This window comes from Taudactylus pleione, unplaced genomic scaffold, assembly GCF_031769625.1.
Source record: "Taudactylus pleione unplaced genomic scaffold, aTauple2 ptg000117l, whole genome shotgun sequence".
Classification (NCBI taxonomy): Eukaryota; Metazoa; Chordata; class Amphibia; order Anura; family Myobatrachidae; genus Taudactylus; species Taudactylus pleione.
Window position 1 is genome coordinate 14754629 of NW_028284519.1, and position 26675 is coordinate 14781303.

At 34.7% G+C, this 26675-nt stretch overlaps 3 non-coding genes across 3 annotated transcripts; all 3 read right to left on the reverse strand.

The window, feature by feature from the left end:
* Positions 1 to 3866: 3866 nt before the first annotated feature.
* TRNAD-GUC (transfer RNA aspartic acid (anticodon GUC)) lies at positions 3867 to 3938 on the reverse strand. Its single transcript has one exon. It is a non-coding gene; the product is annotated as a tRNA-Asp (tRNA).
* Positions 3939 to 18308: 14370 nt separating this feature from the next.
* TRNAD-GUC (transfer RNA aspartic acid (anticodon GUC)) lies at positions 18309 to 18380 on the reverse strand. The gene has a single exon. It is a non-coding gene; the product is annotated as a tRNA-Asp (tRNA).
* Positions 18381 to 25269: 6889 nt separating this feature from the next.
* TRNAD-GUC (transfer RNA aspartic acid (anticodon GUC)) lies at positions 25270 to 25341 on the reverse strand. The gene has a single exon. It is a non-coding gene; the product is annotated as a tRNA-Asp (tRNA).
* Positions 25342 to 26675: the final 1334 nt, after the last annotated feature.

Genomic DNA, 26675 nt, shown 5'->3' on the forward strand with positions numbered 1-26675 from the left:
GGCCATGAAGCTTACATGCAAGATTTTTTCAAGTTGACATAAACCCTGGATTCAATTTAGATAAGGCATTTTTGTTATCTCAATGAAACAAAGTGAAACAGCATGCAAAAAAAGAGATTAAAAGTTCAAAACTCCCAGTCGAGAAATCAAACCCCAGTCTCACGCATGTCAGGCGGGGATACTTCACACTATACTAACGAGGACTTACTTGGTCAATTTTTGGTAAAATATGATCAAAAAATATACCCAAAAAACATGTCATGGTTAGCTATCGAAATGTGTATGTCATTGGCCAAAGAGATTATGTGCTACATTTTTTCAAGCTAATTAAAAAAAACCCTAAAGAAATATTTAACCTATTATTTGGCAAATGAAAAGTCAGTAATTTTGACAACATAATTTTACTCTTGCAATGCATAGCACTCTAAAGTCTATTCTCCTGCTCTAACCAAGCAGTGTACAGAATAACTATTTATTACTTTGATAAATATACCTAAAGCCAGGTCATGGGGACCTCGCAAACTGTACTTGTAGCACTGGCCATGAAACTTACATGCAAGATTTTTTTCAAGTTGACATAAACCCTGGATTCAATTTGGATAAGGCATTTTTGTTATCTCAATGAAACAACGTGAAACAGCACACAGAAAAGTTCAAACCTCCCCGTCGGGGAATTGAACCCCAGTCTCCCACGTGACAGGCGGGGATACTCACCACTATACTAACGAGGACTTACTTGGTCAATTTTTGGCAAAATTTGATCAAAAAATATACCCAAAAAACATGTCATGGTTAGCTATCGAAATGTGTATGCCATTGGCCAAAGAGATTATATGCTACATTTTTTCAAGCTAATTTAAAACCCTAAAGAAATATTTAACCTATTATTTGGAAAATGAAAAGTTAGTAATATTGACAACATAATTTTACTCTTCCAATGCATAGCACTCTAAAGTCTTTTCTCCTGCTCTAACCAAGCAGTGTATTGAATCACTATTTATTACTTTGATAAATATACCCAAAACCAGGTCATGGGGACCTCGTAAATTCTACTTGTAGCACTGGCCATGAAGCTTACATGCAAGATTTTTTTCAAGTTGACATAATCCCTGGATTCAATTTAGATAAGGCATTTTTGTTATCTCAATGAAAGAAAGTGAAACAGCATGCAAAAAAAGAGATTAAAAGTTCAAAACTCCCGTCGGGGAATTGAACCCCAGCCTACCGCATAACAGGCGGAAACACTTCACACTATACTAACGAGGACTTACTTTTCAAATTTTGGCAAAATATGATCAAAAAATATACCCAAAAAACATGTCATGGTTAGCTATCGAAATTTGTATGTCATTGGCCAAAGAGATTATATGCTACATTTTTTCAAGCTAATTTAAAACCCTAAAGAAATATTTAACCTATTATTTGGCAAATGAAAAGTCAGTAATTTTGACACCATAATTTTACTCTTGCAATGCATAGCACTCTAAAGTCTTTTCTCCTGCTCTAACCAAGCAGTGTATTGAATCCCTATTTATTACTTTGATAAATATACCCAAAACCAGGTCATGGTGACTTCACAAATTGTACTTGTAGCACTGGCCATGAAACTTACATGCAAGATTTTTTCAAGTTGACATTAACCCTGGATTCAATTTGGATAAGGCATTTTTGTTATCTCAATGAAAGAAAGTGAAACAGCATGCAAAAAAAGAGATTAAAAGTTCAAAACTCGCCGTCGGGGAATTGAACCCCAGCCTACCGCATAACAGGCGGAAACACTTCACACTATACTAACGAGGACTCACTTTTCAAATTTTGGCAAAATATGATCAAAAAATATACCCAAAAACATGTCATGGTTAGCTATCGAAATTTGTATGTCATTGGCCAAAGAGATTATATGCTACATTTTTTCAATCTAATTTAAAACCCTAAAGAAATATTTAACCTATTTTTTGGCAAATGAAAAGTCAGTAATTTTGACACCATAATTTTACTCTTGCAATGCATAGCACTCTAAAGTCGATTCTCCTGCTCTAACCAAGCAGTATATTGAATAACTATTTATTACTTTGATAAATATACCTAAAGCCAGGTCATGGGGACCTCGCAAACTGTACTTGTAGCACTGGCCATGAAGCTTACATGCAAGATTTTTTCAAGTTGACATAAACCCTGGATTCAACTTAGATAAGGCATTTTTGTTATCTCAATGAAGCAAAGTGAAACAGCATGCAAAAAAAGAGATTGAAAGTTCAAAACTCCCAGTCAAGAAATCAAACCCCGGTCTCCCGCAGGTCAGGCGGGCATACTTCACACTATACTAACAAGGACTTACTTGGTCAATTTTTGGCAAAATATGATCAAAAAATATACCCAAAAAACATGTCATGGTTAGCTATCGAAATGTGTATGTCATTGGCCAAAGAGATTATATGCTACATTTTTTCAAGCTAATTTAAAACCCTAAAGAAATATTGAACCTATTATTTGGCAAATGAAAAGTCAGTAATTTTGACAACATAATTTTACTCTTGCAATGCATAGCACTCTAAAGTCTATTCTCCTGCTCTAACCAAGCAGTGTATTGAATAACTATTTATTACTTTGATAAATATACCTAAAGCCAGGTCATGGGGACCTCGCAAACTGTACTTGTAGCACTGGCCATGAAACTTACATGCAAGATTTTTTTCAAGTTGACATAAACCCTGGATTCAATTTGGATAAGGCATTTTTGTTATCTCAATGAAACAACGTGAAACAGCACACAGAAAAGAGAATAAAAGTTCAAAACTCCCCGTCGGGAAATTGAACCCCGGTCTCCTGCGTGACAGGCGGGGTTACTCACCACTATACTAACGAGGACTTACTTGGTCTATTTTTGGCAAAATTTTCTCAAAAAATATACCCAAAAAACATGTCATGGTTAGCTATCGAAATTTGTATGTCATTGGCCAAAGAGATTATATGCTACATTTTTTCAAGCTAATTTAAAACCCTAAAGAAATATTTAACCTATTATTTGGCAAATGAAAAGTCAGAAATATTGACAACATAATTTTACTCTTACAATGCATAGCACTCTAAAGTCTTTTCTCCTGCTCTAACCAAGCAGTGTATTGAATCACTATTTATTACTTTGATAAATATATCCAAAACCAGGTTATGGTGACCTCACAAATTGTACTTGTAGCACTGGCCATGAAGCTTACATGCAAGATTTTTTCAAGTTGACATAAACCCTGGATTCCATTTAGATAAGGCATTTTTGTTATCTCAATGAAACAAAGTGAAACAGCATGCAAAAAAAGAGATTGAAAGTTCAAAACTCCCAGTCGAGAAATCAAATCCCGATCTCCCGCAGGTCAGGCTGGGATACTTCACACTATACTAACGAGGACTTACTTGGTCAATTTTTGGCCAAATATGATTAAAAAATAAACACAAAAAACATGTCATGGTTAGCTATTGAAATGTGTATGTCATTGGCCAAAGAGATTATATGCTACATTTTATCAAGCTAATTTAAAACCGTAAAGAAATATTTAACCTATTATTTGGCAAATGAAAAGTCAGTAATTTTGACAACATAATTTTACTCTTGCAATGCATAGCACTCTAAAGTCTATTCTCCTGCTCTAACCAAGCAGTGTATTGAATAACTATTTATTACTTTGATAAATATACCTAAAGCCAGGTCATGGGGACCTCGCAAACTGTACTTGTAGCACTGGCCATGAAACTTACATACAAGATTTTTTTCAAGTTGACTTAAACCCTGGATTCAATTTGGATAAGGCATTTTTGTTATCTCAATAAAACAACGTGAAACAGCACACAGAAAAGAGATTAAAAGTTCAAAACTCCCTGTCGGGGAATTGAACCCCGGTCTCCCGCGTGACAGGCGAGGATACTCACCACTATACTAACAAGGACTTACCTGTTCATTTTTTGGCAAAATTTGTAAAAAAATATACCAAAAAAACATGTCATGGTTAGCTATCGAAATGTGTATGTCATTGGCCAAAGTGATTATATGCTACATTTTTTCAAGCTAATTTAAAATCCTAAAGAAATATTTAACCTATTATTTGGAAAAAGAAAAGTCAGTAATATTGCCAACATAATTTTACCCTTGCAATGCATAGCACTCTAAAGTCTTTTCTCCTGCTCTAACCAAGCAGTGTATTGAATCACTATTTATTACTTTGATAAATATACCCAAAACCAGGTCATGGTGACCTCACAAATTGTACTTGTAGCACTGGCCATGAAGCTTACATGCAAGATTTTTTCAAGTTGACATAAACACTGGATTCAATTTAGATAAGGCATTTTTGTTATCTCAATGAAACAAAGTGAAACAGCATGCAAAAAAAGAGATTGAAAGTTCAAAACTCCCAGTCGAGAAAACAAACACCGGTCTCCCGCAGGTCAGGCGGGGATACTTTACACTATACTAACGAGGACTTACTTGGTCAATTTTTGGCAAAATATGATCAAAAAATATACCCAAAAAACATGTCATGGTTAGCTATCGAAATTTGTATGTCATTGGCCAAAGAGATTATATGCTAAACTTTTTCAAGCTAATTTAAAACCCTAAAGAAATATTTAACCTATTATTTGGAAAATGAAAAGTCAGTAATATTGACAACATAATTTTACTCTTGCAATGCATAGCACTCTAAAGTCTTTTCTCCTGCTCTAACCAAGCAGTGTATTGAATCACTATTTATTACTTTGATAAATATACCCAAAACCAGGTCATGGGGACCTCGTAAATTCTACTTGTAGCACTGGCCATGAAGCTTACATGCAAGATTTTTTTCAATTTGACATAATCCCTGGATTCAATTTAGATAAGGCATTTTTGTTATCTCAATGAAACACAGTGAAACAGCATGCAAAAAAAATAGATTAAAAGTTCAAAACTCCCCGTCGGGGAATTGAACCCCAGCCTCCCGCATGACAGGCGGAAACACTTCACACTATACTAACGAGGACTTACTTGGTCAACTTTTGGCAAAATAATATCAAAAAATATTCCCAAAAAACATGTCATGGTTAGCTATCGAAATTTGTATGTCATTGGCCAAAGAGATTATATGCTACATTTTTTCAAGCTAATTTAAAACCCTAAAGAAATATTTAACCTATTATTTGGCAAATGAAAAGTCAGTAATATTGACAACATAATTTTACTCTTGCAATGCATAGCACTCTAAAGTCTTTTCTCCTGCTCTAACCAAGCAGTGTATTGAATCACTATTTATTACTTTGATAAATATACCCAAAACCAGGTCATGGGGACCTCGCAAACTGTACTTGTAGCACTGGCCATGAAACTTACATGCAAGATTTTTTTCAAGTTGACATAAACCCTGGATTCAATTTGGAATAGGCATTTTTGTTATCTCAATGAAATAACGTGTAACAGCACACATAAAAGAGATTAAAACTTCAAAACTCCCAGTCGGGGAATTGAACCCCGGTCTCCCACGTGACAGGCGTGGATACTCACCACTATACTAATGAGGACTTATTTGGTCAATTTTTGGCAAAATTTGATCAAAAAATATACCCAAAAAACATGTCATGGTTAGCTATCGAAATGTGTATGTCATTGGCCAAAGAGATTATATGCTACATTTTTTAAAGCTAATTTAAAACCCTAAAGAAATATTTAACCTATTATTTGGCAAATGAAAAGTCAGTAATATTGACAACATATTTATACTCTTGCAATGCATAGCACTCTAAAGTCTTTTCTCCTGCTCTAACCAAGCAGTGTATTGAATCACTATTTATTACTTTGATAAATATACCCAAAACCAGGTCATGGTGACCTCACAAATTGTACTTGTAGCACTGGCCATGAAGCTTACATGCAAGATTTTTTCAAGTTGACATAAACACTGGATTCAATTTAGATAAGGCATTTTTGTTATCTCAATGAAACAAAGTGAAACAGCATGCAAAAAAAGAGATTGAAAGTTCAAAACTCCCAGTCGAGAAAACAAACACCGGTCTCCCGCAGGTCAGGCGGGGATACTTTACACTATACTAACGAGGACTTACTTGGTCAATTTTTGGCAAAATATGATCAAAAAATATACCCAAAAAACATGTCATGGTTAGCTATCGAAATTTGTATGTCATTGGCCAAAGAGATTATATGCTAAATTTTTTCAAGCTAATTTAAAACCCTAAAGAAATATTTAACCTATTATTTGGAAAATGAAAAGTCAGTAATATTGACAACATAATTTTACTCTTGCAAAGCATAGCACTCTAAAGTCTTTTCTCCTGCTCTAACCAAGCAGTGTATTGAATCACTATTTATTACTTTGATAAATATACCCAAAACCAGGTCATGGGGACCTCGTAAATTCTACTTGTAGCACTGGCCATGAAGCTTACATGCAAGATTTTTTTCAATTTGACATAATCCCTGGATTCAATTTAGATAAGGCATTTTTGTTATCTCAATGAAACACAGTGAAACAGCATGCAAAAAAAGAGATTGAAAGTTCAAAACTCCCAGTCAAGAAATCAAACCCCGGTCTCCCGCAGGTCAGGCGGGCATACTTCACACTATACTAACAAGGACTTACTTGGTCAATTTTTGGCAAAATATGATCAAAAAATATACCCAAAAAACATGTCATGGTTAGCTATCGAAATGTGTATGTCATTGGCCAAAGAGATTATATGCTACATTTTTTAAAGCTAATTTAAAACCCTAAAGAAATATTTAACCTATTATTTGGCAAATGAAAAGTCAGTAATATTGACAACATATTTTTACTCTTGCAATGCATAGCACTCTAAAGTCTTTTCTCCTGCTCTAACCAAGCAGTGTATTGAATCACTATTTATTACTTTGATAAATATACACAAAACCAGGTCATGGGGACCTCGTAAATTCTACTTGTAGCACTGGCCATGAAGCTTACATGCAAGATTTTTTTCAAGTTGACATAATCCCTGGATTCAATTTAGATAAGGCATTTTTGTTATCTCAATGAAACAAAGTGAAACAGCATGCAAAAAAAGAGATTGAAAGTTCAAAACTCCCAGTCGAGAAATCAAACCCCGGTCTCCCGCAGGTCAGGCGGGCATACTTCACACTATACTAACAAGGACTTACTTGGTCAATTTTTGGCAAAATATGATCAAAAAATATACCCAAAAAACATGTCATGGTTAGCTATCGAAATGTGTATGTCATTGGCCAAAGAGATTATATGCTACATTTTTTCAAGCTAATTTAAAACCCTAAAGAAATATTGAACCTATTATTTGGCAAATGAAAAGTCAGTAATTTTGACAACATAATTTTACTCTTGCAATGCATAGCACTCTAAAGTCTATTCTCCTGCTCTAACCAAGCAGTGTATTGAATAACTATTTATTACTTTGATAAATATACCTAAAGCCAGGTCATGGGGACCTCGCAAACTGTACTTGTAGCACTGGCCATGAAACTTACATGCAAGATTTTTTTCAAGTTGACATAAACCCTGGATTCAATTTGGATAAGGCATTTTTGTTATCTCAATGAAACAACGTGAAACAGCACACAGAAAAGAGAATAAAAGTTCAAAACTCCCCATCGGGAAATTGAACCCCGGTCTCCTGCGTGACAGGCGGGGTTACTCACCACTATACTAACGAGGACTTACTTGGTCTATTTTTGGCAAAATTTTCTCAAAAAATATACCAAAAAAACATGTCATGGTTAGCTATCGAAATGTGTATGTCATTGGCCAAAGAGATTATATGCTACATTTTTTCAAGCTAATTTAAAATCCTAAAGAAATATTTAACCTATTATTTGGAAAAAGAAAAGTCAGTAATATTGCCAACATAATTTTACCCTTGCAATGCATAGCACTCTAAAGTGTTTTCTCCTGCTCTAACCAAGCAGTGTATTGAATCACTATTTATTACTTTGATAAATATACCCAAAACCAGGTCATGGTGACCTCACAAATTGTACTTGTAGCACTGGCCATGAAGCTTACATGCAAGATTTTTTCAAGTTGACATAAACACTGGATTCAATTTAGATAAGGCATTTTTGTTATCTCAATGAAACAAAGTGAAACAGCATGCAAAAAAAGAGATTGAAAGTTCAAAACTCCCAGTCGAGAAAACAAACACCGGTCTCCCGCAGGTCAGGCGGGGATACTTTACACTATACTAACGAGGACTTACTTGGTCAATTTTTGGCAAAATATGATCAAAAAATATACCCAAAAAACATGTCATGGTTAGCTATCGAAATTTGTATGTCATTGGCCAAAGAGATTATATGCTAAATTTTTTCAAGCTAATTTAAAACCCTAAAGAAATATTTAACCTATTATTTGGAAAATGAAAAGTCAGTAATATTGACAACATAATTTTACTCTTGCAATGCATAGCACTCTAAAGTCTTTTCTCCTGCTCTAACCAAGCAGTGTATTGAATCACTATTTATTACTTTGATAAATATACCCAAAACCAGGTCATGGGGACCTCGTAAATTCTACTTGTAGCACTGGCCATGAAGCTTACATGCAAGATTTTTTTCAATTTGACATAATCCCTGGATTCAATTTAGATAAGGCATTTTTGTTATCTCAATGAAACACAGTGAAACAGCATGCAAAAAAAATAGATTAAAAGTTCAAAACTCCCCGTCGGGGAATTGAACCCCAGCCTCCCGCATGACAGGCGGAAACACTTCACACTATACTAACGAGGACTTACTTGGTCAACTTTTGGCAAAATAATATCAAAAAATATTCCCAAAAAACATGTCATGGTTAGCTATCGAAATTTGTATGTCATTGGCCAAAGAGATTATATGCTACATTTTTTCAAGCTAATTTAAAACCCTAAAGAAATATTTAACCTATTATTTGGCAAATGAAAAGTCAGTAATATTGACAACATAATTTTACTCTTGCAATGCATAGCACTCTAAAGTCTTTTCTCCTGCTCTAACCAAGCAGTGTATTGAATCACTATTTATTACTTTGATAAATATACCCAAAACCAGGTCATGGGGACCTCGCAAACTGTACTTGTAGCACTGGCCATGAAACTTACATGCAAGATTTTTTTCAAGTTGACATAAACCCTGGATTCAATTTGGAATAGGCATTTTTGTTATCTCAATGAAACAACGTGTAACAGCACACATAAAAGAGATTAAAACTTCAAAACTCCCAGTCGGGGAATTGAACCCCGGTCTCCCACGTGACAGGCGTGGATACTCACCACTATACTAATGAGGACTTACATGGACAATTTTTGGCAAAATTTGATCAAAAAATATACCCAAAAAACAAGTCATGGTTAGCTATCGAAATGTGTATGTCATTGGCCAAAGAGATTATATGCTACATTTTTTCAAGCTAATTTAAAACCCTAAATAAATATTTAACCTATTATTTGGCAAATGAAAAGTCAGTAATATTGACAACATAATTTTACTCTTGCAATGCATAGCACTCTAAAGTCTTTTCTCCTGCTCTAACCAAGCAGTGTATTGAATCACTATTTATTACTTTGATAAATATACTCAAAACCAGGTCATGGGGACCTCGTAAATTCTACTTGTAGCACTGGCCATGAAGCTTACATGCAAGATTTTTTTCAAGTTGACATAATCCCTGGATTCAATTTAGATAAGGCATTTTTGTTATCTCAATGAAACAAAGTGAAACAGCATGCAAAAAAAGAGATTGAAAGTTCAAAACTCCCAGTCGAGAAATCAAACCCCGGTCTCCCGCAGGTCAGGCGGGCAAACTTCACACTATACTAACGAGGACTTACTTGGTCAATTTTTGGCAAAATATGATCAAAAAATATACCCAAAAAACATGTCATGGTTAGCTATCGAAATGTGTATGTCATTGGCCAAAGAGATTATATGCTACATTTTTTCAAGCTAATTTAAAACCCTAAAGAAATATTGAACCTATTATTTGGCAAATGAAAAGTCAGTAATTTTGACAACATAATTTTACTCTTGCAATGCATAGCACTCTAAAGTCTTTTCTCCTGCTCTAACTATGCAGTGTATTGAATCACTATTTATTACTTTGATAAATATACCTAAAGCCAGGTCATGGGGACCTCGTAAATTCTACTTGTAGCACTGGCCATGAAGCTTACATGCAAGATTTTTTTCAAGTTGACATAAAAGCTGGAATCAATTTGGATAAGGCATTTTTGTTATCTCAATGAAACAACGTGAAACAGCACACAGAAAAGAGATTAAAAGTTCAAAACTCCCCATCGGGGAATTGAACCCTGGTCTCCTGCGTGACAGGCGGGGATACTCACCACTATACTAATGAGGACTTATTTGGTCAATTTTTGGCAAAATTTGATCAAAAAATATACCCAAAAAACATGTCATGGTTAGCTATCGAAATGTGTATGTCATTGGCCAAAGAGATTATATGCTACATTTTTTAAAGCTAATTTAAAACCCTAAAGAAATATTTAACCTATTATTTGGAAAAAGAAAAGTCAGTAATATTGCCAACATAATTTTACCCTTGCAATGCATAGCACTCTAAAGTCTTTTCTCCTGCTCTAACCAAGCAGTGTATTGAATCACTATTTATTACTTTGATAAATATACCCAAAACCAGGTCATGGTGACCTCACAAATTATACTTGTAGCACTGGCCATGAAGCTTACATGCAAGATTTTTTCAAGTTGACATAAACACTGGATTCAATTTAGATAAGGCATTTTTGTTATCTCAATGAAACAAAGTGAAACAGCATGCAAAAAAAGAGATTGAAAGTTCAAAACTCCCAGTCGAGAAAACAAACACCGGTCTCCCGCAGGTCAGGCGTGGATACTTTACACTATACTAACGAGGACTTACTTGGTCAATTTTTGGCAAAATATGATCAAAAAATATACCCAAAAAACATGTCATGGTTAGCTATCGAAATTTGTATGTCATTGGCCAAAGAGATTATATGCTAAATTTTTTCAAGCTAATTTAAAACCCTAAAGAAATATTTAACCTATTATTTGGCAAATGAAAAGTCAGAAATATTGACAACATAATTTTACTCTTGCAATGCATAGCACTCTAAAGTCTCTTCTCCTGCTCTAACCAAGCAGTGTATTGAATCACTATTTATTACTTTGATAAATATACCCAAAACCAGTTCATGGTGACCTCACAAATTGTACTTGTAGCACTGGCCATGAAGCTTACATGCAAGATTTTTTCAAGTTGACATAAACCCTGGATTCAATTTAGATAAGGCATTTTTGTTATCTCAATGAAACAAAGTGAAACAGCATGCAAAAAAAGAGATTGAAAGTTCAAAACTCCCCATCGAGAAATCAAACCCCGGTCTCCCGCAGGTCAGGTGGGGATACTTCACACTACTCTAACGAGGACTTACTTGGTCAATTTTTGGAAAAATATGATCAAAAAATATACCCAAAAAACATGTCATGGTTAGTTATCGAAATGTGTATGTCATTTGCCAAAGAGATTATATGCTTCATTTTTTCAAGCTAATTTAAAACCCTAAAGAAATATTTAACCTATTATTTGGCAAATGAAACGTCAGTAATTTTGACAACATAATTTTACTCTTGCAATGCATAGCACTCTAAAGTCTATTCTCCTGCTCTAACCAAGCAGTGTATTGAATAACTATTTATTACTTTGATAAATATACCTAAAGCCAGGTCATGGGGACCTCACAAACTGTACTTGTAGCACTGGCCATGAAGCTTACATGCAAGCTTTTTTTCAAGTTGACATAAACCCTGGATTCAATTTGGATAAGGCATTTTTGTTATCTCAATGAAACAACGTGAAACAGCACACATAAAAGAGATTAAAAGTTCAAAACTCCCCATTGGGAAATTGAACCCCGGTCTCCCACGTGACAGGCATGGATACTCACCACTATACTAACGAGGACTTACTTGGTCAATTTTTGGCAAAATTTGATCAAAAAATATACCCAAAAAATAAGTCATGGTTAGCTATCGAAATGTGTATGCCATTGGCCAAAGAGATTATATGCTACATTTTTTCAAGCTAATTTAAAACCCTAAAGAAATATTGAACCTATTATTTGGCAAATGAAAAGTCAGTAATTTTGACAACATAATTTTACTCTTGCAATGCATAGCACTCTAAAGTCTATTCTCCTGCTCTAACTATGCAGTGTATTGAATCACTATTTATTACTTTGATAAATATACCTAAAGCCAGGTCATGGGGACCTCGCAAACTGTACTTGTAGCACTGGCCATGAAACTTACATGCAAGATTTTTTTCAAGTTGACATAAAAGCTGGAATCAATTTGGATAAGGCATTTTTGTTATCTCAATGAAACAACGTGAAACAGCACACAGAAAAGAGATTAAAAGTTCAAAACTCCCCGTCGGGGAATTGAACCCTGGTCTCCTGCGTGACAGGCGGGGATACTCACCACTATACTAATGAGGACTTATTTGGTCAATTTTTGGCAAAATTTGATCAAAAAATATACCCAAAAAACAAGTCATGGTTAGCTATCGAAATGTGTATGTCATTGGCCAAAGAGATTATATGCTACATTTTTTAAAGCTAATTTAAAACCCTAAAGAAATATTTAACCTATTATTTGGAAAAAGAAAAGTCAGTAATATTGCCAACATAATTTTACCCTTGCAATGCATAGCACTCTAAAGTCTTTTCTCCTGCTCTAACCAAGCAGTGTATTGAATCACTATTTATTACTTTGATAAATCTACCCAAAACCAGGTCATGGTGACCTCACAAATTATACTTGTAGCACTGGCCATGAAGCTTACATGCAAGATTTTTTCAAGTTGACATAAACACTGGATTCAATTTAGATAAGGCATTTTTGTTATCTCAATGAAACAAAGTGAAACAGCATGCAAAAAAAGAGATTGAAAGTTCAAAACTCCCAGTCGAGAAAACAAACACCGGTCTCCCGCAGGTCAGGCGGGGATACTTTACACTATACTAACGAGGACTTACTTGGTCAATTTTTGGCAAAATATGATCAAAAAATATACCCAAAAAACATGTCATGGTTAGCTATCGAAATTTGTATGTCATTGGCCAAAGAGATTATATGCTAAATTTTTTCAAGCTAATTTAAAACCCTAAAGAAATATTTAACCTATTATTTGGCTAATGAAAAGTCAGTAATATTGACAACATAATTTTACTCTTGCAATGCATAGCACTCTAAAGTCTCTTCTCCTGCTCTAACCAAGCAGTGTATTGAATCACTATTTATTACTTTGATAAATATACCCAAAACCAGTTCATGGTGACCTCACAAATTGTACTTGTAGCACTGGCCATGAAGCTTACATGCAAGATTTTTTCAAGTTGACATAAACCCTGGATTCAATTTAGATAAGGCATTTTTGTTATCTCAATGAAACAAAGTGAAACAGCATGCAAAAAAAGAGATTGAAAGTTCAAAACTCCCCGTTGAGAAATCAAACCCCGGTCTCCCGCAGGTCAGGCGGGGATACTTCACACTACTCTAACGAGGACTTACTTGGTCAATTTTTGGCAAAATATGATCAAAAAATATACCCAAAAAACATGTCATGGTTAGTTATCGAAATGTGTATGTCATTTGCCAAAGAGATTATATGCTTCATTTTTTCAAGCTAATTTAAAACCCTAAAGAAATATTTAACCTATTATTTGGCAAATGAAAAGTCAGTAATTTTGACAACATAATTTTACTCTTGCAATGCATAGCACTCTAAAGTCTATTCTCCTGCTCTAACCAAGCAGTGTATTGAATAACTATTTATTACTTTGATAAATATACCTAAAGCCAGGTCATGGGGACCTCACAAACTGTACTTGTAGCACTGGCCATGAAGCTTACATGCAAGCTTTTTTTCAAGTTGACATAAACCCTGGATTCAATTTGGATAAGGCATTTTTGTTATCTCAATGAAACAACGTGAAACAGCACACATAAAAGAGATTAAAAGTTCAAAACTCCCCATTGGGAAATTGAACCCCGGTCTCCCACGTGACAGGCATGGATACTCACCACTATACTAACGAGGACTTACTTGGTCAATTTTTGGCAAAATTTGATCAAAAAATATACCCAAAAAATAAGTCATGGTTAGCTATCGAAATGTGTATGCCATTGGCCAAAGAGATTATATGCTACATTTTTTCAAGCTAATTTAAAACCCTAAAGAAATATTTAACCTATTATTTGGAAAATGAAAAGTCAGTAATATTGACAACATAATTTTACTCTTGCAATGCATAGCACTCTAAAGTCTTTTCTCCTGCTCTAACCAAGCAGTGTATTGAATCACTATTTATTACTTTGATAAATATACCCAAAACCAGGTCATGGTGACCTCACAAATTGTACTTGTAGCACTGGCCATGAAGCTTACATGCAAGATTTTTTCAAGTTGACATAAACCCTGGATTCAATTTAGATAAGGCATTTTTGTTATCTCAATGAAACAAAGTGAAACAGCATGCAAAAAAAGAGATTGAAAGTTCAAAACTCCCAGTCGAGAAATCAAACCCCGGTCTCCCGCAGGTCAGGCGGGGATACTTTACACTATACTAACGAGGACTTACTTGGTCAATTTTTGGCAAAATATGATCAAAAAATATACCCAAAAAACATGTCATGGTTAGCTATCGAAATGTGTATGTCATTGGCCAAAGAGATTATATGCTACATTTTTTCAAGCTAATTTAAAACCCTAAAGAAATATTGAACCTATTATTTGGCAAATGAAAAGTCAGTAATTTTGACAACATAATTTAACTCTTGCAATGCATAGCACTCTAAAGTCTATTCTCCTGCTCTAACCAAGCAGTGTATTGAATAACTATTTATTACTTTGATAAATATACCTAAAGCCAGGTCATGGGGACCTCGCAAACTGTACTTGTAGCACTGGCCATGAAACTTACATGCAAGATTTTTTTCAAGTTGACATAAACCCTGGATTCAATTTGGATAAGGCATTTTTGTTATCTCAATGAAACAACACACATAAAAGAGATTAAAAGTTCAAAACTCCCAGTCGGGAAATTGAACCCCGGTCTCCCACGTGACAGGCGTGGATACTCACCACTATACTAATGAGGACTTACATGGACAATTTTTGGCAAAATTTGATCAAAAAATATACCCAAAAAACAAGTCATGGTTAGCTATCGAAATGTGTATGTCATTGGCCAAAGAGATTATATGCTACATTTTTTCAAGCTAATTTAAAACCCTAAAGAAATATTTAACCTATTATTTGGCAAATGAAAAGTCAGTAATATTGACAACATAATTTTACTCTTGCAATGCATAGCACTCTAAAGTCTCTTCTCCTGCTCTAACCAAGCAGTGTATTGAATCACTATTTATTACTTTGATAAATATACCCAAAACCAGTTCATGGTGACCTCACAAATTGTACTTGTAGCACTGGCCATGAAGCTTACATGCAAGATTTTTTCAAGTTGACATAAACCCTGGATTCAATTTAGATAAGGCATTTTTGTTATCTCAATGAAACAAAGTGAAACAGCATGCAAAAAAAGAGATTGAAAGTTCAAAACTCCCCGTTGAGAAATCAAACCCCGGTCTCCCGCAGGTCAGGCGGGGATACTTCACACTACTCTAACGAGGACTTACTTGGTCAATTTTTGGCAATATATGATCAAAAAATATACCCAAAAAACATGTCATGGTTAGTTATCGAAATGTGTATGTCATTTGCCAAAGAGATTATATGCTTCATTTTTTCAAGCTAATTTAAAACCCTAAAGAAATATTTAACCTATTATTTGGCAAATGAAAAGTCAGTAATTTTGACAACATAATTTTACTCTTGCAATGCATAGCACTCTAAAGTCTATTCTCCTGCTCTAACCAAGCAGTGTATTGAATAACTATTTATTACTTTGATAAATATACCTAAAGCCAGGTCATGGGGACCTCACAAACTGTACTTGTAGCACTGGCCATGAAGCTTACATGCAAGCTTTTTTTCAAGTTGACATAAACCCTGGATTCAATTTGGATAAGGCATTTTTGTTATCTCAATGAAACAACGTGAAACAGCACACATAAAAGAGATTAAAAGTTCAAAACTCCCCATTGGGAAATTGAACCCCGGTCTCCCACGTGACAGGCATGGATACTCACCACTATACTAACGAGGACTTACTTGGTCAATTTTTGGCAAAATTTGATAAAAAAATATACCCAAAAAATAAGTCATGGTTAGCTATCGAAATGTGTATGCCATTGGCCAAAGAGATTATATGCTACATTTTTTCAAGCTAATTTAAAACCCTAAAGAAATATTTAACCTATTATTTGGCAAATGAAAAGTCAGTAATATTGACAACATAATTTTACTCTTGCAATGCATAGCACTCTAAAGTCTTTTCTCCTGCTCTAACCAAGCAGTGTATTGAATCACTATTTATTACTTTGATAAATATACCCAAAACCAGGTCATGGTGACCTCACAAATTGTACTTGTAGCACTGGCCATGAAGCTTACATGCAAGATTTTTTCAAGTTGACATAAACCCTGGATTCAATTTAGATAAGGCATTTTTGTTATCTCAATGAAACAAAGTGAAACAGCATGCAAAAAAAGAGATTGAAAGTTCAAAACTCCCAGTCGAGAAATCAAACCCCGGTCTCCCGCAGGTCAGGCGGGGATACTTTACACTATACTAACGAGGACTTACTTGGTCAATTTTTGGCAAAATATGATCAAAAAATATACCCAAAAAACATGTCATGGTTAGCTATCGAAATGTGTATGTCATTGGCCAAAGAGATTATATGCTACATTTTTTCAAGCTAATTTAAAACCCTAAAGAAATATTGAACCTATTATTTGGCAAATGAAAAGTCAGTAATTTTGACAACATAATTTAACTCTTGCAATGCATAGCACTCTAAAGTCTATTCTCCTGCTCTAACCAAGCAGTGTATTGAATAACTATTTATTACTTTGATAAATATACCTAAAGCCAGGTCATGGGGACCTCGCAAACTGTACTTGTAGCACTGGCCATGAAACTTACATGCAAGATTTTTTTCAAGTTGACATAAACCCTGGATTCAATTTGGATAAGGCATTTTTGTTATCTCAATGAAACAACGTGAAACAGCACACATAAAAGAGATTAAAAGTTCAAAACTCCCAGTCGGGGAATTGAACCCCGGTCTCCCACGTGACAGGCGTGGATACTCACCACTATACTAATGAGGACTTACATGGACAATTTTTGGCAAAATTTGATCAAAAAATATACCCAAAAAACAAGTCATGGTTAGCTATCGAAATGTGTATGTCATTGGCCAAAGAGATTATATGCTACATTTTTTCAAGCTAATTTAAAACCCTAAATAAATATTTTACCTATTATTTGGCAAATGAAAAGTCAGTAATATTGACAACATAATTTTACTCTTGCAATGCATAGCACTCTAAAGTCTTTTCTCCTGCTCTAACCAAGCAGTGTATTGAATCACTATTTATTACTTTGATAAATATACACAAAACAAGGTCATGGGGACCTCGTAAATTCTACTTGTAGCACTGGCCATGAAGCTTACATGCAAGATTTTTTTCAAGTTGACATAATCCCTGGATTCAATTTAGATAAGGCATTTTTGTTATCTCAATGAAACAAAGTGAAACAGCATGCAAAAAAAGAGAATGAAAGTTCAAAACTCCCAGTCGAGAAATCAAACCCCGGTCTCCCGCAGGTCAGGCGGGCATACTTCACACTATACTAACGAGGACTTACTTGGTCAATTTTTGGCAAAATATGATCAAAAAATATACCCAAAAAACATGTCATGGTTAGCTATCGAAATGTGTATGTCATTGGTCAAAGAGATTATATGGTACATTTTTTCAAGCTAATTTAAAACCCTAAAGAAATATTGAACCTATTATTTGGCAAATGAAAAGTCAGTAATTTTGACAACATAATTTTACTCTTGCAATGCATAGCACTCTAAAGTCTATTCTCCTGCTCTAACTATGCAGTGTATTGAATCACTATTTATTACTTTGATAAATATACCTAAAGCCAGGTCATGGGGACCTCGCAAACTGTACTTGTAGCACTGGCCATGAAACTTACATGCAAGATTTTTTTCAAGTTGACATAAAAGCTGGAATCAATTTGGATAAGGCATTTTTGTTATCTCAATGAAACAACGTGAAACAGCACACAGAAAAGAGATTAAAAGTTCAAAACTCCCCGTCGGGGAATTGAACCCCGGTCTCCTGCGTGACAGGCGGGGATACTCACCACTATACTAACGAGGACTTATTTGGTCAATTTTTGGCAAAATTTGATCAAAAAATATACCCAAAAAACATGTCATGGTTAGCTATCGAAATGTGTATGTCATTGGCCAAAGAGATTATATGCTACATTTTTTCAAGCTAATTTAAAACCCTAAAGAAATATTTAACCTATTATTTGGAAAAAGAAAAGTCAGTAATATTGCCAACATAATTTTACCCTTGCAATGCATAGCACTCTAAAGTCTTTTCTCCTGCTCTAACCAAGCAGTGTATTGAATCACTATTTATTACTTTGATAAATATACCCAAAACCAGGTCATGGGGACCTCGTAAATTCTACTTGTAGCACTGGCCATGAAGCTTACATGCAAGATTTTTTTCAAGTTGACATAATCCCTGGATTCAATTTAGATAAGGCATTTTTGTTATCTCAATGAAACAAAGTGAAACAGCATGCAAAAAAAGAGATTGAAAGTTCAAAACTCCCAGTCGAGAAATCAAACCCGGTCTCCCGCAGTTCAGGCGGGCATACTTCACACTATTCTAACGAGGACTTACTTGGTCAATTTTTGGCAAAATATGATCAAAAAATATACCCAAAAAACATGTCATGGTTAGCTATCGAAATGTGTATGTCATTGGCCAAAGAGATTATATGCTACATTTTTTCAAGCTAATTTAAAACCCTAAAGAAATATTGAACCTATTATTTGGCAAATGAAAAGTCAGTAATTTTGACAACATAATTTTACTCTTGCAATGCATAGCACTCTAAAGTCTATTCTCCTGCTCTAACCAAGCAGTGTATTGAATAACTATTTATTACTTTGATAAATATACCTAAAGCCAGGTCATGGGGACCTCACAAACTGTACTTGTAGCACTGGCCATGAAGCTTACATGCAAGCTTTTTTTCAAGTTGACATAAACCCGTGATTCAATTTTGATAAGGCATTTTTGTTATCTCAATGAAACAACGTGAAACAGCATGCAAAAAAAGAGATTAAAAGTTCAAAACTCCCCGTTGGGGAATTGAACCCCGGTCTCCCACGTGACAGGCATGGATACTCACCACTATACTAACGAGGACTTACTTGGTCAACTTTTGGCAAAATTTGATCAAAAAATATACCCAAAAAACAAGTCATGGTTAGCTATCGAAATGTGTATGCCATTGGCCAAAGAGATTATATGCTACATTTTTTCAAGCTAATTTAAAACCCTAAAGAAATATTTAACCTATTATTTGGCAAATGAAAAGTCAGTAATTTTGACAACATAATTTTACTCTTGCAATGCATAGCACTCTAAAGTCTTTTCTCCTGCTCTAACCAAGCAGTGTATTGAATCACTATTTATTACTTTGATAAATATATCCAAAACCAGGTCATGGTGACCTCACAAATTGTACTTGTAGCACTGGCCATGAAGCTTACATGCAAGATTTTTTTCAAGTTGACATAAACCCTGGATTCAATTTAGATAAGGCATTTTTGTTATCTCAATGAAACAAAGTGAAACAGCATGCAAAAAAAGAGATTGAAAGTTCAAAACTCCCAGTCGAGAAATCAAACCCCGGTCTCCCGCAGGTCAGGCGGGGATACTTCACACTATACTAACGAGGACTTACTTGGTCAATTTTTGGCAAAATATGATCAAAAAATATACCCAAAAAACATGTCATGGTTAGCTATCGAAATTTGTATGTCATTGGCCAAAGAGATTATATGCTACATTTTTTCAAGCTAATTTAAAACCCTAAAGAAATATTTAACCTATTATTTGGCAAATGAAAAGTCAGTAATATTGACAACATAATTTTACTCTTGCAATGCATAGCACTCTAAAGTCTTTTCTCCTGCTCTAGCCAAGCAGTGTATTGAATCACTATTTATTACTTTGATAAATATACCTAAAGCCAGGTCATGGGGACCTCGCAAACTGTACTTGTAGCACTGGCCATGAAACTTACATGCAAGATTTTTTTCAAGTTGACATAAACCCTGGATTCAATTTGGATAAGGCATTTTTGTTATCTCAATGAAACAACGTGAAACAGCACACATAAAAGAGATTAAAAGTTCAAAACTCCCAGTCGGGGAATTGAACCCCGGTCTCCCACGTGACAGGCATGGATACTCACCACTATACTAATGAGGACTTACATGGACAATTTTTGGCAAAATTTGATCAAAAAATATACCCAAAAAACAAGTCATGGTTAGCTATCGAAATGTGTATGTCATTGGCCAAAGAGATTATATGCTAAATTTTTTCAAGCTAATTTAAAACCCTAAATAAATATTTAACCTATTATTTGGCAAATGAAAAGTCAGTAATATTGACAACATAATTTTACTCTTGCAATGCATAGCACTCTAAAGTCTTTTCTCCTGCTCTAACCAAGCAGTGTATTGAATCACTATTTATTACTTTGATAAATATACCCAAAACCAGGTCATGGGGACCTCGTAAATTCTACTTGTATCACTGGCCATGAAGCTTACATGCAAGATTTTTTTCAAGTTGACATAATCCCTGGATTCAATTTAGATAAGGCATTTTTGTTATCTCAATGAAACAAAGTGAAACAGCATGCAAAAAAAGAGATTGAAAGTTCAAAACTCCCAGTCGAGAAATCAAACCCGGTCTCCCGCAGGTCAGGCGGGCATACTTCACACTATTCTAACGAGGACTTACTTGGTCAATTTTTGGCAAAATATGATCAAAAAATATACCCAAAAAACATGTCATGGTTAGCTATCGAAATGTGTATGTCACTGGCCAAAGAGATTATATGCTACATTTTTTCAAGCTAATTTAAAACCCTAAAGAAATATTTAACCTATTATTTGGCAAATGAAAAGTCAGTAATATTGACAACATAATTTTACTCTTGCAATGCATAGCACTCTAAAGTCTATTCTCCTGCTCTAACCAAGCAGTGTATTGAATAACTATTTATTACTTTGATAAATATACCTAAAGCCAGGTCATGGGGACCTCACAAACTGTACTTGTAGCACTGGCCATGAAGCTTACATGCAAGCTTTTTTTCAAGTTGACATAAACCCGTGATTCAATTTTGATAAGGCATTTTTGTTATCTCAATGAAACAACGTGAAACAGCATGCAAAAAAAGAGATTAAAAGTTCAAAACTCCCCGTTGGGGAATTGAACCCCGGTCTCCCACGTGACAGGCATGGATACTCACCACTATACTAACGAGGACTTACTTGGTCAACTTTTGGCAAAATTTGATCAAAAAATATACCCAAAAAACAAGTCATGGTTAGCTATCGAAATGTGTATGCCATTGGCCAAAGAGATTATATGCTACATTTTTTCAAGCTAATTTAAAACCCTAAAGAAATATTTAACCTATTATTTGGCAAATGAAAAGTCAGTAATTTTGACAACATAATTTTACTCTTGCAATGCATAGCACTCTAAAGTCTTTTCTCCTGCTCTAACCAAGCAGTGTATTGAATCACTATTTATTACTTTGATAAATATACACAAAACCAGGTCATGGGGACCTCGTAAATTCTACTTGTAGCACTGGCCATGAAGCTTACATGCAAGATTTTTTTCAAGTTGACATAATCCCTGGATTCAATTTAGATAAGGCATTTTTGTTATCTCAATGAAACAAAGTGAAACAGCATGCAAAAAAAGAGATTGAAAGTTCAAAACTCCCAGTCGAGAAATCAAACCCCGGTCTCCCGCAGGTCAGGCGGGCATACTTCACACTATTCTAACGAGGACTTACTTGGTCAATTTTTGGCAAAATTTGATCAAAAAATATACCCAAAAAACATGTCATGGCTAGCTATCAAAATGTGTATGTCATTGGCCAAAGAGATTATATGCTACATTTTTTCAAGCTAATTTAAAACCCTAAAGAAATATTGAACCTATTATTTGGCAAATGAAAAGTCAGTAATTTTGACAACATAATTTTACTCTTGCAATGCATAGCACTCTAAAGTCTATTCTCCTGCTCTAACCAAGCAGTGTATTGAATAACTATTTATTACTTTGATAAATATACCTAAAGCCAGGTCATGGGGACCTCACAAACTGCACTTGTAGCACTGGCCATGAAGCTTACATGCAAGCTTTTTTTCAAGTTGACATAAACCCGTGATTCAATTTTGATAAGGCATTTTTGTTATCTCAATGAAACAACGTGAAACAGCATGCAAAAAAAGAGATTAAAAGTTCAAAACTCCCCGTTGGGGAATTGAACCCCGGTCTCCCACGTGACAGGCATGGATACTCACCACTATACTAACGAGGACTTACTTGGTCAACTTTTGGCAAAATTTGATCAAAAAATATACCCAAAAAACAAGTCATGGTTAGCTATCGAAATGTGTATGCCATTGGCCAAAGAGATTATATGCTACATTTTTTCAAGCTAATTTAAAACCCTAAAGAAATATTTAACCTATTATTTGGCAAATGAAAAGTCAGTAATTTTGACAACATAATTTTACTCTTGCAATGCATAGCACTCTAAAGTCTTTTCTCCTGCTCTAACCAAGCAGTGTATTGAATCACTATTTATTACTTTGATAAATATATCCAAAACCAGGTCATGGTGACCTCACAAATTGTACTTGTAGCACTGGCCATGAAGCTTACATGCAAGATTTTTTCAAGTTGACATAAACCCTGGATTCAATTTAGATAAGGCATTTTTGTTATCTCAATGAAACAAAGTGAAACAGCATGCAAAAAAAGAGATTGAAAGTTCAAAACTCCCAGTCGAGAAATCAAACCCCGGTCTCCCGCAGGTCAGGCGGGGATACTTCACACTATACTAACGAGAACTTACTTGGTCAATTTTTGGCAAAATATGATCAAAAAATATACCCAAAAAACATGTCATGGTTAGCTATCGAAATTTGTATGTCATTGGCCAAAGAGATTATATGCTACATTTTTTCAAGCTAATTTAAAACCCTAAAGAAATATTTAACCTATTATTTGGCAAATGAAAAGTCAGTAATATTGACAACATAATTTTACTCTTGCAATGCATAGCACTCTAAAGTCTTTTCTCCTGCTCTAACCAAGCAGTGTATTGAATCACTATTTATTACTTTGATAAATATACCCAAAACCAGGTCATGGTGACCTCACAAATTGTACTTGTAGCACTGGCCATGAAGCTTACATGCAAGATTTTTTCAAGTTGACATAAACCCTGGATTCAATTTAGATAAGGCATTTTTGTTATCTCAATGAAACAAAGTGAAACAGCATGCAAAAAAAGAGATTGAAAGTTCAAAACTCCCAGTCGAGAAATCAAACCCCGGTCTCCCGCAGGTCAGGCGGGGATACTTTACACTATACTAACGAGGACTTACTTGGTCAATTTTTGGCAAAATATGATCAAAAAATATACCCAAAAAACATGTCATGGTTAGCTATCGAAATGTGTATGTCATTGGCCAAAGAGATTATATGCTACATTTTTTCAAGCTAATTTAAAACCCTAAAGAAATATTGAACCTATTATTTGGCAAATGAAAAGTCAGTAATTTTGACAACATAATTTAACTCTTGCAATGCATAGCACTCTAAAGTCTATTCTCCTGCTCTAACCAAGCAGTGTATTGAATAACTATTTATTACTTTGATAAATATACCTAAAGCCAGGTCATGGGGACCTCGCAAACTGTACTTGTAGCACTGGCCATGAAACTTACATGCAAGATTTTTTTCAAGTTGACATAAACCCTGGATTCAATTTGGATAAGGCATTTTTGTTATCTCAATGAAACAACGTGAAACAGCACACATAAAAGAGATTAAAAGTTCAAAACTCCCAGTCGGGGAATTGAACCCCGGTCTCCCACGTGACAGGCGTGGATACTCACCACTATACTAATGAGGACTTACATGGACAGTTTTTGGCAAAATTTGATCAAAAAATATACCCAAAAAACAAGTCATGGTTAGCTATCGAAATGTGTATGTCATTGGCCAAAGAGATTATATGCTACATTTTTTCAAGCTAATTTAAAACCCTAAATAAATATTTTACCTATTATTTGGCAAATGAAAAGTCTGTAATATTGACAACATAATTTTACTCTTGCAATGCATAGCACTCTAAAGTCTTTTCTCCTGCTCTAACCAAGCAGTGTATTGAATCACTATTTATTACTTTGATAAATATACACAAAACCAGGTCATGGGGACCTCGTAAATTCTACTTGTAGCACTGGCCATGAAGCTTACATGCAAGATTTTTTTCAAGTTGACATAATCCCTGGATTCAATTTAGATAAGGCATTTTTGTTATCTCAATGAAACAAAGTGAAACAGCATGCAAAAAAAGAGAATGAAAGTTCAAAACTCCCAGTCGAGAAATCAAACCCCGGTCTCCCGCAGGTCAGGCGGGCATACTTCACACTATACTAACGAGGACTTACTTGGTCAATTTTTGGCAAAATATGATCAAAAAATATACCCAAAAAACATGTCATGGTTAGCTATCGAATTGTGTATGTCATTGGCCAAAGAGATTATATGCTACATTTTTTCAAGCTAATTTAAAACCCTAAAGAAATATTGAACCTATTATTTGGCAAATGAAAAGTCAGTAATTTTGACAACATAATTTTACTCTTGCAATGCATAGCACTCTAAAGTCTATTCTCCTGCTCTAACTATGCAGTGTATTGAATCACTATTTATTACTTTGATAAATATACCTAAAGCCAGGTCATGGGGACCTCGCAAACTGTACTTGTAGCACTGGCCATGAAACTTACATGCAAGATTTTTTTCAAGTTGACATAAAAGCTGGAATCAATTTGGATAAGGCATTTTTGTTATCTCAATGAAACAACGTGAAACAGCACACAGAAAAGAGATTAAAAGTTCAAAACTCCCCGTCGGGGAATTGAACCCCGGTCTCCTGCGTGACAGGCGGGGATACTCACCACTATACTAACGAGGACTTATTTGGTCAATTTTTGGCAAAATTTGATCAAAAAATATACCCAAAAAACATGTCATGGTTAGCTATCGAAATGTGTATGTCATTGGCCAAAGAGATTATATGCTACATTTTTTCAAGCTAATTTAAAACCCTAAAGAAATATTGAACCTATTATTTGGAAAAAGAAAAGTCAGTAATATTGCCAACATAATTTTACACTTGCAATGCATAGCACTCTAAAGTCTATTCTCCTGCTCTAACCAAGCAGTGTATTGAATAACTATTTATTACTTTGATAAATATACCTAAAGCCAGGTCATGGGGACCTCACAAATTGTACTTGTAGCACTGGCCATGAAGCTTACATGCAAGCTTTTTTTCAAGTTGACATAAACCCGTGATTCAATTTTGATAAGGCATTTTTGTTATCTCAATGAAACAACGTGAAACAGCATGCAAAAAAAGAGATTAAAAGTTCAAAACTCCCCGTTGGGGAATTGAACCCCGGTCTCCCACGTGACAGGCATGGATACTCACCACTATACTAACGAGGACTTACTTGGTCAACTTTTGGCAAAATTTGATCAAAAAAAATACCCAAAAAACAAGTCATGGTTAGCTATCGAAATGTGTATGCCATTGGCCAAAGAGATTATATGCTACATTTTTTCAAGCTAATTTAAAACCCTAAAGAAATATTTAACCTATTATTTGGCAAATGAAAAGTCAGTAATTTTGACAACATAATTTTACTCTTGCAATGCATAGCACTCTAAAGTCTTTTCTCCTGCTCTAACCAAGCAGTGTATTGAATCACTATTTATTACTTTGATAAATATATCCAAAACCAGGTCATGGTGACCTCACAAATTGTACTTGTAGCACTGGCCATGAAGCTTACATGCAAGATTTTTTCAAGTTGACATAAACCCTGGATTCAATTTAGATAAGGCATTTTTGTTATCTCAATGAAACAAAGTGAAACAGCATGCAAAAAAAGAGATTGAAAGTTCAAAACTCCCAGTCGAGAAATCAAACCCCGGTCTCCCGCAGGTCAGGCGGGGAAACTTCACACTATACTAACGAGGACTTACTTGGTCAATTTTTGGCAAAATATGATCAAAAAATATACCCAAAAAACATGTCATGGTTAGCTATCGAAATTTGTATGTCATTGGCCAAAGAGATTATATGCTACATTTTTTCAAGCTAATTTAAAACCCTAAAGAAATATTTAACCTATTATTTGGCAAATGAAAAGTCAGTAATATTGACAACATAATTTTACTCTTGCAATGCATAGCACTCTAAAGTCTTTTCTCCTGCTCTAACCAAGCAGTGTATTGAATCAC